The following is a 16228-nucleotide window of genomic DNA, read 5'->3' as shown; positions in this document are numbered from 1 at the left end:
TTTGCTTTGTGTGATAAACCAAATGCAGCAATACAGAACTTTTCATGCTCCTATGTTCTTACTTTTAGTTAGATCAGCAGAACCTGTGCTTGGCAGACATAGACTGCCAATGTTGACATCATTCACAAATGGCAATTGGTTGATTCATGTCTGTTGCCTTACTGTGACCGTCATGGACCAATAACAAGGATGAAATTCTTGTCCAATGAAAGGCATCATTTCTGATCATCATAATTGCTTTCAATTAGGTACTTGGCAAGAAAGCCCATAGATCAGTGTAACAGCCAGGCAACTAGCATGGCCAAGGGTAGAGCTTAGAGATAGAAGTCTATGTATTTATCAGTACATTCCTGTATTCAAAATAAATGCATATATTGTCTTACATAATACCATTTGTCACCAGGTGCCATTGGGCTCTGTTGAAAATAAAAGCGAACATCTTGGAAACATTCCACTAGCTATTGCAAAGGTAACCCTTGACTGTTGGGTCATTCTAGAAACCCCATAAATGGTCATTTTATTTTAGGCATGGTGAGAAGTTTGATTTGTTTGGATTCCTTTTGCACTTTAACCTAAATTAGCCTTTTTTGAAGTGCATGTGAATCCAAATCTATTTTTTGAATATGTTTGGAATCATGAATCATAATATAAAGTTTTCTGTAGCAATTGCAAAGTTTCTTGCCAGGAGACCCTGTCAGAAGCAATGCTTTGCCACGGCCTATAGTTAGAAGTAGGTGTCAGCGTGCTGTGTGCTCTTCATCATTTGGCTGTTGGGCTGCCTATGAGATCTATCAGATAGGTAGCCCAACAACCTCCTGAAGCCAAACAACTGACAGGCTGACTGCACTGCTGCTCTCAGCATGGCAGAGGCAATATAAAAAAGTGCAGTTACTGGCTGGATGTCTAGGTAAGAAACTTTTCAAAAGATTCACAAAGCAATTTGCTTAGGGAAAGTGTACACATTGAGGTTTGATGTTGTTATCCTTCCAAAAGATATCTTTTGGGGTCACATACACTTTAACTATTATGTTTATTGAAAATAAAATGTTATTTTGCTCTCAATCTGTCTAAAAACAATAATAATCACCAGTGACCCTGTAGTTGTATTGTTTCTTGTATAATAAATAATCCTAGTTTTGCACAATTAAACAAGATTTACATTCTGCTATTGGCCCTGCATGAATGTTGTATCTATTGTTTTAGTGTCTTACATTGACTGCTTCCGATACCATCTGAAGCTTAGGGTTCAGTGTATCAATTCTGGATTTCATTTTTCCTTAAAGCGGAACCAAACTCAAAAATAAAAAGTCACCAGGAGGCAGTACTAAGTGACGTTGCTTTTGTAAAAAAAATAAATAAAAATGAATAGAAATGTATCACAAAATATTGGGTTTAGGTGATGAATGAAAATAAAATGTCTTGGTGGAATATACATAGCAAGCAGATCAGACAAACAATATGCCAGCATCTGTCTAGGCATTTAATGTTTGCATTTGTTGGAATGATAATTATACCCTTAGCTTTCCCTTTGCCAAACATCTGGTGCATTCCATTTAAACACAAACTTCCAAAGCTAGTGGTGAGCAAATACTGAGAAGGCTACTGTATGTAGCAAAGAGTTTGTACAATGCTGCTGTGCCAAGCACAACAAAAGAGATTTATTTTGGAGCAAAAACAAGATCAAAGTCTAAGTATGAATGCTATGTAACATGGGATTAATAGCATTAGGAAGTTTACTGTTTTGTTGCAGAAAATGTGTCATTAAATTTTGAGTTGCGTTAAGTTTTGAACCTATTATAAAATATTTACTACTTGAATATATTTACTACTACTTACTACAAGTGCATACTGTGGGCAAATTGTGCTCACTTAGCAATAATAGGCAGCCCTGCTATATATAACACACCTTTAGGCATCAGTTGTGAATATGATTGGTGCTCTCAGTCTCAACTTGGTGACAACCAAAACTCACAGTAGTACACATAAGAAAAGCAGTAAATCAGACAAGGTCTGTCTTTATCTTATCAACAGAAGCTATGCTAGACAAATACTATATGATTTCGTTTTCAGTATTACGTTCAATATAATTAAACTCATGTATACGGGTCCTATTCATTTATGCAGCTCAAAAAAAAAAAAAGTTTCACTTGCCAAGAATTTTTCAATATATTTAGTGTATTTCACATCTGCTGAATCCAGAAATGACATCAGTTCCATTGAATTGGCTCTAGTTTTTGTGATACAGGAATCAGAATAGACGATTTTACCAACAACAAATGTTAACAGCATATTATTATCAATCCTTATTTACACTGATGTTTTGCATTTTATATAATCAATGTAGCATTATTTTTATGAAACTTTAATTTGCCTTCTTTTTATTCATACATTTTCTTTTTTTACAGAAATATGAGTTCTTCAAGAAGAAGTTGTTTAAATGACCCTAATGTATTTTGCTTCATTTGTGGTGAATATTCTCAGCGAAAACAGAGAATAAATTATACAGAATGTGTGACACAAGCATATCTTGCATATTTTGGTATTAAACTGGGGGACCAAGATAAGTATTGGGCTCCCCATATGGTATGCAAAACTTGTGTAGAGTGTCTACGTCAGTGGAAAAATGGAAAACTGAAAAGTTTAAAATTTAGTGTACCTATGGTATGGCGAGAGCCCAAAAATCATCATAATGATTGTTATTTTTGTGCTGTGAATGTAAAAGGTTTCAATCGTTACAAGAAAAACAAGTGGCAGTACCCTGATTTGGTGCTGATGTTCCCATACCAGTGTTCAGTACACTCCCTGATATTCCTGTATCCGACATGGAGGATATACAGGGTTTGGAGTGTAATTCAGGAGTTAGCAGTGGAAGTGAATAGGAAGGAAGTGTTTCATCAAACCAGCAGTTCTCCCAAGAAGAGCTCAATGATTTATTACGTGACCTAAGTCTGTCAAAACAAGCATCTGAACTTTTAGCATCCAGGCTGAAGGAAAACAACTGTCTGAGACCAGAAATTAAAATAACGGTTTACAGGACAAGAGAGGTAACACTCCTACCATATTTCAGTAAAGATGGAGACTTTGTGTACTGTTGTAACATCCTGGACTACTAGCCCATATGGGAGTACCAGAATACGGAGCAGAAGACTGGCGGCTTTTCATAGACAGTTCCACTCAAAGTTTGAAATCTGTTTTACTGCATAATTGGCAACTGCTATGCATCAATTTTAATTGGTCACTTAGCAAAACTGAAAGAAGAATATGAAAATATCAAAATGATCTTACAAAAGCTTTGCTATCATGAACACCAATGGCCCATATGTGTTGATTTAAAAATGGTGAACTTTCTACTCGGACAGCAAAGTGCATACACAAAGTACTCATGTTTCATCTGCTTGTGGGATAGTAGAGCAAAGCAGGATCACTGGAAAAAAGTGACATGGCCTCCAAGGAAAAACATGAAAAAAGGTGCAGCGAACATCATTAATGAGCCAATGGTTGACAAAGAAAAATCATTCTCCCTCCACTACACATAAAGTTGGGATTAACGAACCAATTTGTTGAGCTCTGAATAAGGACGGTGACTGCTTCAAATGCATTTGTAGATTCTTCTCTGGATTGAGTACTGAAAAATTAAAAGCAGGAATCTTTGATGTACCCCAGATTCAGAAACTGATAAATGATTCAAATTTCACAAGTTACATGACTGATACTGAAGCTTCTGCCTGGCACAACTATGTCATGATTGTCAGGAACTTCTTGGGTAACCATAAAGCACAAAATTATGAAGAACTGGTACAAAACTTGTTTTTAAACTTTAAACATTTGGGTGCTACTATGAGCATAAAGGTACACTATCTCCATAGCCATGGACTACTTTGTGTTTAGTTATGTAAAAATACTGAATATAGAATATATTGACATTAAGTATTTCAAAAATGTATTTTGTATACGTAGGCATATCTAGTTAAATTTTGCTTAATTTTCATGTTTGTTGACCAGTGTAAATAATCTAAATGATATCTAGTCAAAATGTTGGCCCTGAACTCATTACAATAGTTAACTAACACTACAATTATCAAATTACTTTTTGCCCAAACATTAATCATAAATACAATGCTAAATAGTATTGTTTTGATCACATGTTGCATAGTACTTAATTAGGAATTAATGGCACTGATTTGATATGGTTCAGCATGAACAATTTAGCAATTTATTTATTTAGATAACTACAATGAGAAGGTCAGTAATGGTGTCTAAGAGAATGAGTTCATTCAGCAGCTTAGCAGCACCATGGTCTGTAAAGGATACAAAGCCCCAGGGTGAGGTATATTTGCTGCTTGCCCTTGTAATGAAGGTCTAACTGTAAGCATTGATAACCTTACAGACACAGATGTTTTGGAATGTGACCTGCCTTTTTCTATACTGTCTTTGGTCCCATTCTGATTGGACATAAAAGATACTATGCTTACTTTAGTGGATTACAATAGAAAACTACAGTATCCAGTTACCTTAAAAGTTCAGACACAGGAAGGGAGCTACACGTATAAAGAATGCTAACTATGTACTATGCAAGAAGAGACACCACTGAGAACTTGACACATGCATGTGGTACTGAATAGCCATCAACAACTAATAACAACAACTAATAAAGATAACACTTTTCATCATCCCAAGCAAAAATTATGGTAAAGTTGTTGTAATTGGGCTTGATTTAATAAAGCTCCCTAAGACTGGAGAAGACAGACTATCATGGGGGAAGCCATGATAGTTATTTTTTCATTTAATGATCATTTTGTATCTTTTTTGGCTTTAAGCTTTATATATAAAATCTGTTCCTTGGGGTTTTTTTTTTTTAAATTTATTTTGAATGTAATATAAAATGCATAAGAGTCCCTGGAGAAACACACTGCTTAATGAGACAAGGAAAGGCAATGATAGATTTCTGTCACTTGCCATAGATTCTTTCTATGATTGGCAGTATGAACTTTGTCCCTGATATTCTATTACTAAACCAAAGGTACAAAGCAGTCATTTGAATTAAGTCTGGTCATTGTGTTACTTGCTGGAATCTATGAGCTCTGGTTTCATTATTTCCTGTTGCTCTGTCACCAGATCCATCGCTTTATAAATGGCAATGTGGCTTTGAATAATAATGTTATGTGTTGTTTTCCTATTTAGCAGATTCATTTGTATTTCTGTTGGACAGTAGGTGATGTGTTCATGCAGAAATAAATGTGATAGAAGGTTTTTTGAAAGAGTATTTTATCATGCAAAAATCCTCATGCTGTCATTAGGTTTTTAAGTAAAAATTAAAAAGCAACTGTAATAGTTGGGGGTCAATTTTGTTAAAGAAAATGTTACTTTTTCTGGATTTTCACTAAAATTCAACAAGTGCAACACGGTACTCTCATGTTCTCAGAGCATTTAAGGCTTTCTAGCTAGTCAGTGCTCCTTTGTGGACTGTCTAGTGATGTATGTATACTCTGTTTATGGATTACATTCTACTCACTATGTAGCATAGAAGAGTTGCAGACAGATTGTAGAACATTATATGCTGGCTAGTTTGACAAATGTAAATATTTACCCAACTAGAATAACAATCTTTCTAATTATAAATCCTAATATTAGTATGCAAAATATGTACTAAAACACCATGGAGCACATTTTCAAAGCAGTATGCATTATTAAGTCATTTAAAACACATTCACCAGGAAGATACACCTGTAGTGAATGTTTACTGAATGTTACATGTGCTGCTGTATTAATATATCCCTAAGCATACACATTTACGTAAGGTAGCCTTTCTTTTTTTATAACACTATTTATTAGGTAAATTGGATTTTACAAAATTAAAGACAAGGGAGATAACAAAGTATCAAAATAAAAAGTAATCTGAACTAAAAAACTTATGAATTGAGGGATAACCACAGGCAAAATAAGACACGGGAGGAAAGCTGATAATGGAAAGACCAAGATAGTAAAAATATAAAGGAAGTAAACATTTTGCACTACTAATGTGAGCAATGAAGAAAAACAAACTTTATAAAAGGCTCTTAGACGTATCCAGCATGGGATTATAATAACGACCGTAGTTTGTAGAACTTGGATATTATTGATAATGAAGTTGAACCAACTTGAAACAAATCTCTCTTTAGTACCATAAATGGATGAAGTGAGATCTTCCAAATACATGATTCAATTTATCTTCCTGAACCAGAGAGCCACAATAGGAGGATTTAGTCTTTTCAAAAGCAGAGGGATACATGATCTGGTCACATTCACCAAATGTCTTACCACTGAACATTTCTAGGACATCAATGAATGATCAATATGCTGAAGTAGGACAAAGGCCAGGTCACCTGGAATGTGTCAGTCTGTGAATTGTTGGATAATGTTCTGAACTTTGACCCAAAAAGGCCTAAGAACTGGGGGGGACCAAAAGATGTCCCTTGGGCGCCACTACATCTCCATCAGATGTATGGGATCACCAAGTCAGAAGAGCTGTATTGGCATCCTTTATCATCTCACTTGAAGGGTAAAGGTGACTCCCATATCCATCTCCTATACCACCAAGAAGGAAAATGTATATTTTTCCGGAGGGGCAATGAGCAGAGAATACTATAAAGACAGTGTATGACGAATCCCTTCTAGAATCCACACACAATTATTCAAACTGTGTACAGGCACAGTAAAACTGCCCCTTGGACAGGGGCTTTGGAAACAATTACAGAGTTAGAATGCCCTCCAATAATAAAGGGCAAATCAGAGGAGGGCAACTCTTCCCCCGCCGCCCATCTGCCCTGAATAAAGACGTGATATGCCTTACAAAGGTTACTAGACAACAATATATGGAACCCTGACTCTTTCAAAACTGGGTGGAAAGAGTGGTGACCCACAATTGGGACCAGGGGGGACAGATCCCAAGAAGCTCAAGAAGCTTTGTGAAAGAGTCTGGCACAAAGCTTTCAAGTTCCCAAGTCTTAGTACTGCAGCAGAGGAATGGTACTAAAAGTGTATTCCAGGATAATCCATTGTTTGCAATTAGCATGGTATTACCAATCTACCACTCTGGACAAAATAGGTGCTTCATGATAAGAGCAAAAATCCAGAATTACACAAAGTAGCATTTTTTTGCAGAATCTCAGTATTCAAATTATTGATACCAAGTTACAAAAATTTTACTCTGAATGGTGCTTTGTTTAGTAATGCTCCACAGCTTCCAATTTCTGCAAATTCCATGCAGTTTCTGTTGAAATTTAAAATAAAAGAAGAGCAAACAGATAATTTGCACCATAATTATTTACATAGGCTGCACACCTTTAAAATGTAAATTCAATTTCTTTATTGTTTCAGTGTGTTTGTATATGAGAGAAATGTTGAGTAATGTGAAATAAGGATATTTTCATCCACCTAATTAAACATGCTCTGTAGATATTTCTGTTAATCCAGTTTCATATGTTTTTACCTTGTATGTGCTCCTTAAAACTTTTCATTCTTGCACTAGCGACGGAAAGTTTTAAGTCTTGTATATGGAAAATTTGACAATGCAAATAAGGTGTATGTATCATAAAAATGTTAATACGCTTTACTTTTGTAAAGGATTACTATATGAGAATGCAGCGTGTCCCATAAAATTGTCAATTGTTCTAATCTTTTGTGCTATCGTAGGTATTTTAAATCAATCATGTATGACAGCAATTGATAACTGCAATGGAATAGCTTAGTCTGCATATGCACTGAACCTTGTACCCATATAGCTATGCCCCTATGATCACAATGGCAATACATACACTAAGGATGATTTAGTCTCCCTGAACTACCGGCATATGTAAAAGAGGATAAACAGTTGAATGTATGATTTTATCCATATTTGTATTTACCCTTAATAATTTATAAGAGATATCAATACACTCATGGTTATTAAGACTTGAATTTTCCATTTAAGACATTTTCCTTTGAACATGGAAAAACTTTTATCAACAAAATATTGGTAAATCACTTATATTCCCCTACATTTTTGCATGTTTCAACATGTAACTGTGTATTTATATTTCTGAGCTTATTTAAGATGATGACTAAGTGTGCAGAGACTTTGTAATGCAGTTCAGTTATTTGTATGTGTGGGTCATAACACCTCCACTGTGCTATTATTTACTCCTGCAAACTGCTGTGTAGAGGAGACCCTATTCTTCTCTTCTGAAAAATGCTGCATCATGTCCTACCTGTTGTTTGATATTGGTTGACAGAACGGTAATGCTCTTCCATGTCTGTCTTGAAGAAATAGATATATATCCATAGCAGACCACGTGTTGCATGATACCTTTTTTCCAAAGGGGTCTTTGACATACTTTGGCTTGAATTTTATAATTGTAGTTTAAGCTGTTTGTCATATCCATTTACTGATTATTCTAATTAGAATTAAACATTGTGGATCCAAACAGAAAAAAATAGTTAATAGTTGTTACCACTGGAATTGGATGTGTATTAATTGCAAAACAGGAATTGTTATTGGCTGTGAGAACTTATCCCCCTATTGTTTCTATTCTCAAGTGGGAAATGTGCTGGGTAGAATATATGTTTCCTAACTAAAAAAAAACAAACAAAAAAAAATCATTCATTTGGATTGGTTCAATACTCTTTCGAGCAGTTCTGGAGGGTCAAATACAGTGTAATTGGTGAACAGAACTTATTTTATATGATTGAAGCCAAATCAAAGTTAGATCCATCTAGTGCAGAGGTCAGCAAACTCCAGCCATTAGGCCAGATACGTCCTAGCCTGTAGTTTGTTCTGGCCTAAGGCACCTTGGCCGATCCGGCCTTATCCTGGCCGGCAATCCGTGGCAGAGCCAGAACAAACTACCGAAGCTACTGGAGCTTCAGAGCCGCATGCGGCTCTTGAGCCTCTGTGTTGTGGCTCCCTTCCCCATTTACTGTGGCTGGTGCTAACACTTCTACCACCAGGGGAAATAGGGCAATCCCTCTCCAATGCATATGCATAAGGAGGAGAGGGATTTCCCTTCAGGGGGCATTCCTGGCGGGGGGGCCGAGCCATTAGGGTGGGACTCGAGAGAGAGGCCGGCCTAGTGTGCTCCTGCCTACCCCTGAAATGGCTTAGTGGCCAAAAAAGTTTGCTAACCTCTGATCTAGTGGCTAGGAGGAATTGTTTCATGATTTCTGGGAAGAACTGTGTGGATTATGTTTGTTCCAGATGGGTTAGTTCAATAAATGTAAAGGTTTTTTTTCAATTGTAGCTATTTCTTTCATTGTTAGGAATTTTTTTGAGCAATAGACCTGTTTTAATAAAGATCTCCTAGACTGGAGAGGATAAACTTTTATGGGAAAAACGAGGTGATCCAGCAAACCTGGAATAAATCTAGTGTATATTCTCCAGTCTTGGAGAGCTTTAATAAATCAGGCTCTGCATGTAAATATGTGAACAATTGATCAGCTGTCACTTTCTGTATTCCTTACATCAGCATAGAAATCAAGACTAGTATTTGGAACTCTGCACATTTTTAAATTGTGTGTTTAAAAAAATGCAGAGACACCTTAAGTAATCTAAGCATTTTAGAAAATAAAGCATTAGTAATAAAACTTGTCAGATATTTTTAAGCCTTTTCTCATTGTTTGTGACTAATTTAACTGTGCACAGATGCCTATTATGTCATTAGGAGATTTGATTGTCTTCATTTCTGTGAGATTAATCATCAAGTTCAAGAAGTAAACAGACACAGATGTTTTATCATGAAGCATATTGCAGTGTGCCTACAGATAAAAAAAGAGAAGCTTCTAGTAAAAATTTAAAAACAGAACTAACAAAGATGTATAAAAAGAGGTGTGGTTTTCACTAATAAGGATTGTGTAAATGTAAACGGTATTAGATACACAATAAAAAATCCTTTGGAAAAGCCAAAAAAAACAGTGTAAAGCTAATTATATTTGTATAACAAAACAATAACATTCCTTAATACTACTAAATAAGAAAATAGATCTTTTTACAATCTCATACAGCATTTGAAGAATAATATCCTTGAACCAATTTATACCTGGATGTACACAGGCCTGATACATGAATGATCAATGTCTTCATATCTGTTGTTTTACTTTTCATTATTATTATTATTATTATTATTAATATTATTAAACAGGATTTATAAAGCTCCAACATATTCCGCAGCGCTGTACATTAAATAGGGGTTTCAAATGAAAGACTAATACAGACAGTGATACAGGAGGAGAGGACCCTGCCCCGAAGAGTTTACAATCTAGTACACTTTTGTACTTTGTAAGTTTTTTTGTATACTTTTGTATATCTTATTTTTGAATGATCTATTCATTTTTATCTTGCAATTTTTGACTGGAGAACCCTAAAAAAAGTATAATTTTATGTTATATAAAAACAAACACATTTTATGTAATCATTTGAAGCGACATTAACTTTTTATTAGTCTTTTGAGAGGTATTGCTAATATTTGCACTGGACTGTAAAACTATTAGTAAGTCTACAACATTAAATGTGTATACGGTTTTCACAACCCAGTTGTTTAATTCCTAAGATGTCACCTTAGTTATTTTAAGCCTTATAAACTGTCCCTTACAACCAGTGATGTGCGAGCCACATTAAGGGGCTTATAGCAGCCTGTTAGCTCATACTTAGAGTCAGTACGTCTAACTGAACAACTTTTAAGCAATACAGTTCCAGAGCAACACATTCTGGAGATGCCTAACTATAAAACTTCAGTCAAATACTGAACATAAAAAGTTTACTTTTTAGGCTTAATATAAAACAAAGCCTGTCATGTCAGTTATGTCATGCCAGCTCAGCCAATCAAGATGACTAAAGGTTGAAACAGGGATGGGAAGCAGGTAGAAGTGCCCTGAAAAGAATGGGCATGGGTGTGTGTAAAAAAATTGGTAATTTTTTTGCAGAAGGGACATCACCTGTCCCTTTTTTAGTACAGCAAAACCCCCAACACTGGTGATCAGTAGGAACTTGTTTCAGTGCCCAGTATCCCACTGCTACTCTGTTAACCCAAATGCCCAACAGGTGACAGACCCAGCCCAGAACATGGCAGGCCGCACTGAGATCTAGCTTGTATATAGTAGTTGTATTGCACAACATTACTCTGAACTGGCTTCCTAAATAGTGACAAGTGCATGTGAGGGGGTGACAATACAGGGGTCAAGCTGAAATACATATTTCATCCCTACAATTTTTACAAGGAGTCTTTTATCTGTTAAACTATACATTTGCTATTTGAATAACTACAGCAGCATACTGTATATACTGTACACCCAAGGACAAATAAACTGACACATTGGATTATACATTGATATCCTGGGGAGGTATTTCTTCTGTTAGCTCCCAGCATATATGACTATGTCACACACATTTTAGAATAGAATCAGATTAACCCCCACTTAGTCACCTCTGTCTATGGGAAAAGAAAGAAGATTAGAGTTAAGCAGTAAAAGAAATCAAAGAAGCTTCAATTAGCTGATGTATAGTAAGGGCAATCCTCCTCGGCAGCTGTAGTAACTGCCTGCAATATACTCTATGCTTATACATATATAAGCTATGTTTATATTTCGATATACAAAAAAAATCTATTGTTACATTAATTCTTCATACTTTTGCTACAATGTAGCTTTAAATTTGTAATCGTCATCAAAGTTTCCATTGAGTTATTTTGTGCTTTTTTTTTATTTTTTACCTAATAAACAATTTTGTAAAAACAATTCTTAATAGGGATGTGCACTAAATCCTTTTTGTTCAGTACTAAAAGGTCAATGATCTACTTCTGCTGTGAGGGAGCCTGTGTCTAATCAGAACACTTTCTTCACTATATTAACTACCAAATTTCACAGAAGATGCCACAGTTTACAGTTTAATTCAAAGTGTTCTTTTTAGTACCTGTGCCTGCAGGCAACCTCAAGAGCTTTACCTGTGCTTTACATCAACCGTGGGTCTAGTGGTACCCAAACCATGTGTTTAGTCCATGTTTGCCAAACAATTGCACCAATATTTTTAACTATGTTTTGTCTAAATATCTATAATGATTCTTTATACCATAATTGGTGGACAAATGTGTGAAATGTGTCCAAAGAAAATATGTTGACTCGGATAAAGCTCAGTTCCTTCTGTTTGACACATAAAAAGTAAGGCCTTTTGAACTGCTAGTACTGTCCAACCATTAAAGCTTTTTACAACGTTTCATAATAAATCTCTGCAGACTTTACAAATGGCCCAAGCAACTTTTTACATGGCTACATTATAACTTAAAGGTTGTCATACTGGATAACCAAGTAGCAGATGAATAACCAATGTGTTTCTGGAAAGATAATGAAGTGGTATTTGTTGAGGTCCTTGGAAGCCTGATGTTTAACCACAGCCTTTATGTTCTTTCACTGCTCAAATAAATCAATATTATTGCTGTTAACACAAATGGCTGTGCAATCTAGCAAAATAGCTGCTGCTGTTAAAATAAAAGCACAACCATGTAAAAAGTCTTTGGATAAATTGAGATAATGTTGAATGTAATAATGTTGTCAGTTTTTAAATCATGTCTGTGATTCCATTGTGGAGATTTTCCCTCACAACCCGACCTTGAAACATTTGTATTGGAAAAGTGGTGGTGGTGGTGGGTGAGGGGACCTGTGTCACTGGAAACCACAAGTGACAATAAAAAAACCATTCTTGCATTCTTGTTCTCTTTTGAACTGCAACCACAAATCCAACTCCTACACTAGAAACAGGTCAACTTTTTGTCTTCCAATCAATTTTCTTTTTTTAGAGGTGGGGAGGGGGGATTATAAAAGAATTAAAAGCATTTCTATGCCAAAGACCAACCCTGCTTGACTGGTAGCAGTTGTAATGTAGAAGCAGCACTTTGAAGATGTAAGCCTGTGCTTCACTGTTTTGCCAAGTGCAAGGTAAAAGATTACATAAGGAATCATTTTAATTTTTATTAGTTTTCAGTACGTTTACTTTGAAGTATGAAAGTCTAAAATCTGCATTAATAAATTCACTCAAAGTATAGCATCTCAGTGCCATGAGAATCTCTGTTTCCTATAATGAGTGCTTAATAAGGTTTATTCTGCATGCCTTTTGCCTTTCCCTGGTGCCAACAGCTTCCCGTTTGTGACTTGAGACATGACTCTGTAAACTCATTCCAAAATGCATTTTGGAGGACATACCACTGTTTTTCACCACCATTGTCTTATAATAGTCTATTCAATTCAAAGTCCAAATGGCAAAATACACAGGCAAACCATATACAGCAATGTATTCACTTGCTAGAAATATTATTATTATTATTATCATTATTATTAATAATAATAATAATAATAATAATATTGGTAATACATTTATGGTCATAGAGATGGTATACAGAAATATCAACTTTTCTGTAAATCATTTCTAATTTTTTGCACATTGCACTGGCTTGAACCTGGGCCAATGAAAATGCAAATATAGTGTTTAATTGGCTCAGTTTCAGGTTAGTGTAATTTGCATTACATTTGCATCTTAACAAATTTCTGCATCTCATTGAACATCTCTAGTCATGTGTCTTTACATCTTGGTTATGTATGTTACTATCTTTTGTACCATGGAGCTCTATTTATAAAACAGGGAGTCTGATGTTCCCTGGAGTCAAATACTGCCATTAAAACACATAAACCTGGAAAGTTCCCACAAGGGAATGTTTGGGAGATTGTCAGATTCCCTGTTTTGAAAATAGTGTACATAATGTATGTGTAACATAGAAAAAAAACACTACATGTTACTATCTTACACTGGTCAGAGAGCATCAGTGTAGTTGTCCTTTCACTATTTAGGGACAAACTGGTTTTGACCTTGACCACGGTTGAATTTTTTAAGTGTTGTTAGAGGGACTGCTAGCAATTGTTCGTGATACATCCTTTGTCAAACTAAACTTCATTTAGTCAGGTCCTAATCCCTGTATAGACATCCAATGGATATCAGATGAATGTTGGACATGTATTGTGTACAGTAAACTCAGGTCAAACCTTCTAATAAAAACCAGGAAGGAAGGTAAAAAATGGAAGGTACCTCGTATAACAATAGCACCCGTGTTATGCTTCTGCAAACAGCCTTTTTTGTACTATCAGTATATGAGCTCTAGATATTAAAGTGAATCTGTACTCCTTAGTTCTGGATAGAATGACAGAAGGTTGGAATCCCTGTCATGTTTTACTGCTATTAGTGCTCAATCAGAGAGATTTCTCCTGTCTACCAGACAAACTTTTACCAGGCTGGAAGAAAAAAAAATTGAAACAGTAAAATGAACAACAATAAAAATCTGACAGGGTTTTTACCATTTCCTGCCTAACCATAAAAGGCTTTTTTTCTTTTTGTCTGTGTTGTTGTTTAGGAGTTTACATCACTTCCTGTCACAGTGCAACAATCTTTATATCAAACAGGAAGTAAGGGAATCTCCACAACACAGAGGCCCTGATTTACTAAAGCTCTCCAAGGCTGGAGTGAATACACTTTCTTCAGTGAAGCTGGGTGATCCAGAAAACCTGGAATGGATTTCTTTAAATCATTTGCTATTTGCTAGCTATTTGCTATTTGTTTTGAATCCCGGACTAGATCCATTATAGGTTTGCTAGATCAGCCAGCTTCACTGATCAAATCTCTGAAAGAAATCTGTAAATCCTCATAGCAATTCTAATGTTTGCATGCTCTATCCAACATAAGTTTATTAACAGAAAAAAAAGTTTAGTTTAAAACACTATGGAACTTTGAGAGCCCATTCACACCAAGGTGTGCTTATTCACATGTATCCCTTCGGGTTGCATTGTTCATTGCTATTCATTTTCAGTTGACCATTGACATGTGTTAATAAACCAAATAAAGGTTCATAAAGCAAATGTGTTAATAAATCATATGGGGGTAAAACTGCATACATTGAGCATCTACCTCCCCCACTAACCTTGATTTATTGGCACTGGTTCCGTGTGAGATTCATGTCCCTCAGTCCTGTTCCTCCTCAGCTTTCCTTCTTTTTGGGTGAATATAAAGACCTCTCGTATTATTTAACTAATAAAAAGTGTTACTTTAAATTAAACTTTTATCAAGCCTCTCAATCAGTGTTACTCCACCAGGGTTCCTCCAAAGATTGCTAAGGGGATATTTGAACAATGAAAAATTTGTGTCTCTCAGGTTAGTTTATCTGACACCAATGATCATATTGGGCTATCTGTAAGAGTTACATTCTTCCTCCTTTGCCAGTAAGGTATGAGACATTCTCCCTATTGACCACCACACTAATACTTAAGTATTTTTAAATGTAAAATAGTATTTTATTTTTCCTGCCTGGTCCTGCCCTCCATACACTGACTCGCGAGCAAATGCCTAGCCAGCATCTGCTTCCCCTGTCCTCGTGTCCCCACTGTTCACATGACGGGGACACAGATGCTGGCCTGGCATCGGCAGGTTACACAGGTGACCGGCCGCCATCGCCAAGGGAAGAAGATGCCGGTCATCGCTGGAGGATGCCTCGGGCACAGCTGGAGGTTGACACTGGAACGTGGGAACCAGGAAGGACTTTTAAACTCCCTGGCAATTCCACCCAAAGTGTGGCTCGGGGTTACCTCATTTGGTATGGAAAATTCACCCTGGGTCACACCGCCAGGGAAGTTAACCAACAAAAACTATACCAAGTTAGTCTCCCCTCCCAAATAGGGGTGACAAACCACATAAATATGCCAGCAACATTAAAAACAGTAAAAGGTGAGGGAGGGTTGGGAGCTTCTTTCAGTCCTGTCAGGTGAACAGTCAAGCACTGACGCGGAACCTCCTTATATAACCTATGGACTCGTGCCTAGAAGCTTCCAGAAGCCCACCACGGTTTCCCTCCAGAACATAGAAAAAGGTAAATAACATTGCATTAGTCAAATTAGTAAAAGGGGAATAATAAATGGAAGAAGGAGATGGGAAAGAAGAGAGGAATAGGGGAAACTGGGAGAATGTCGCAAGTCCATGTCAGTGGGCACAAATAAATTGTTAGCCCACTTTTTCATTAATATAATACGGAAAAGTCTGTAATACATTTTATTATGATATATCTTATCATCAGCATCAGTAACTAGTTCAAATTATTCTGAGTGTGCAGGACTTTATTATTAAACAGGATTTATAAAGCGCCAATATACTATGCAGGACTTTGTTGGATGTATTTATTGTGTAACAATAAGC

The sequence above is a fragment of the Pyxicephalus adspersus genome, chromosome 3, assembly GCF_032062135.1.
Source record: "Pyxicephalus adspersus chromosome 3, UCB_Pads_2.0, whole genome shotgun sequence".
Taxonomy (NCBI): domain Eukaryota; kingdom Metazoa; phylum Chordata; class Amphibia; order Anura; family Pyxicephalidae; genus Pyxicephalus; species Pyxicephalus adspersus.
Note: the sequence above shows the minus strand (reverse complement) of the source record.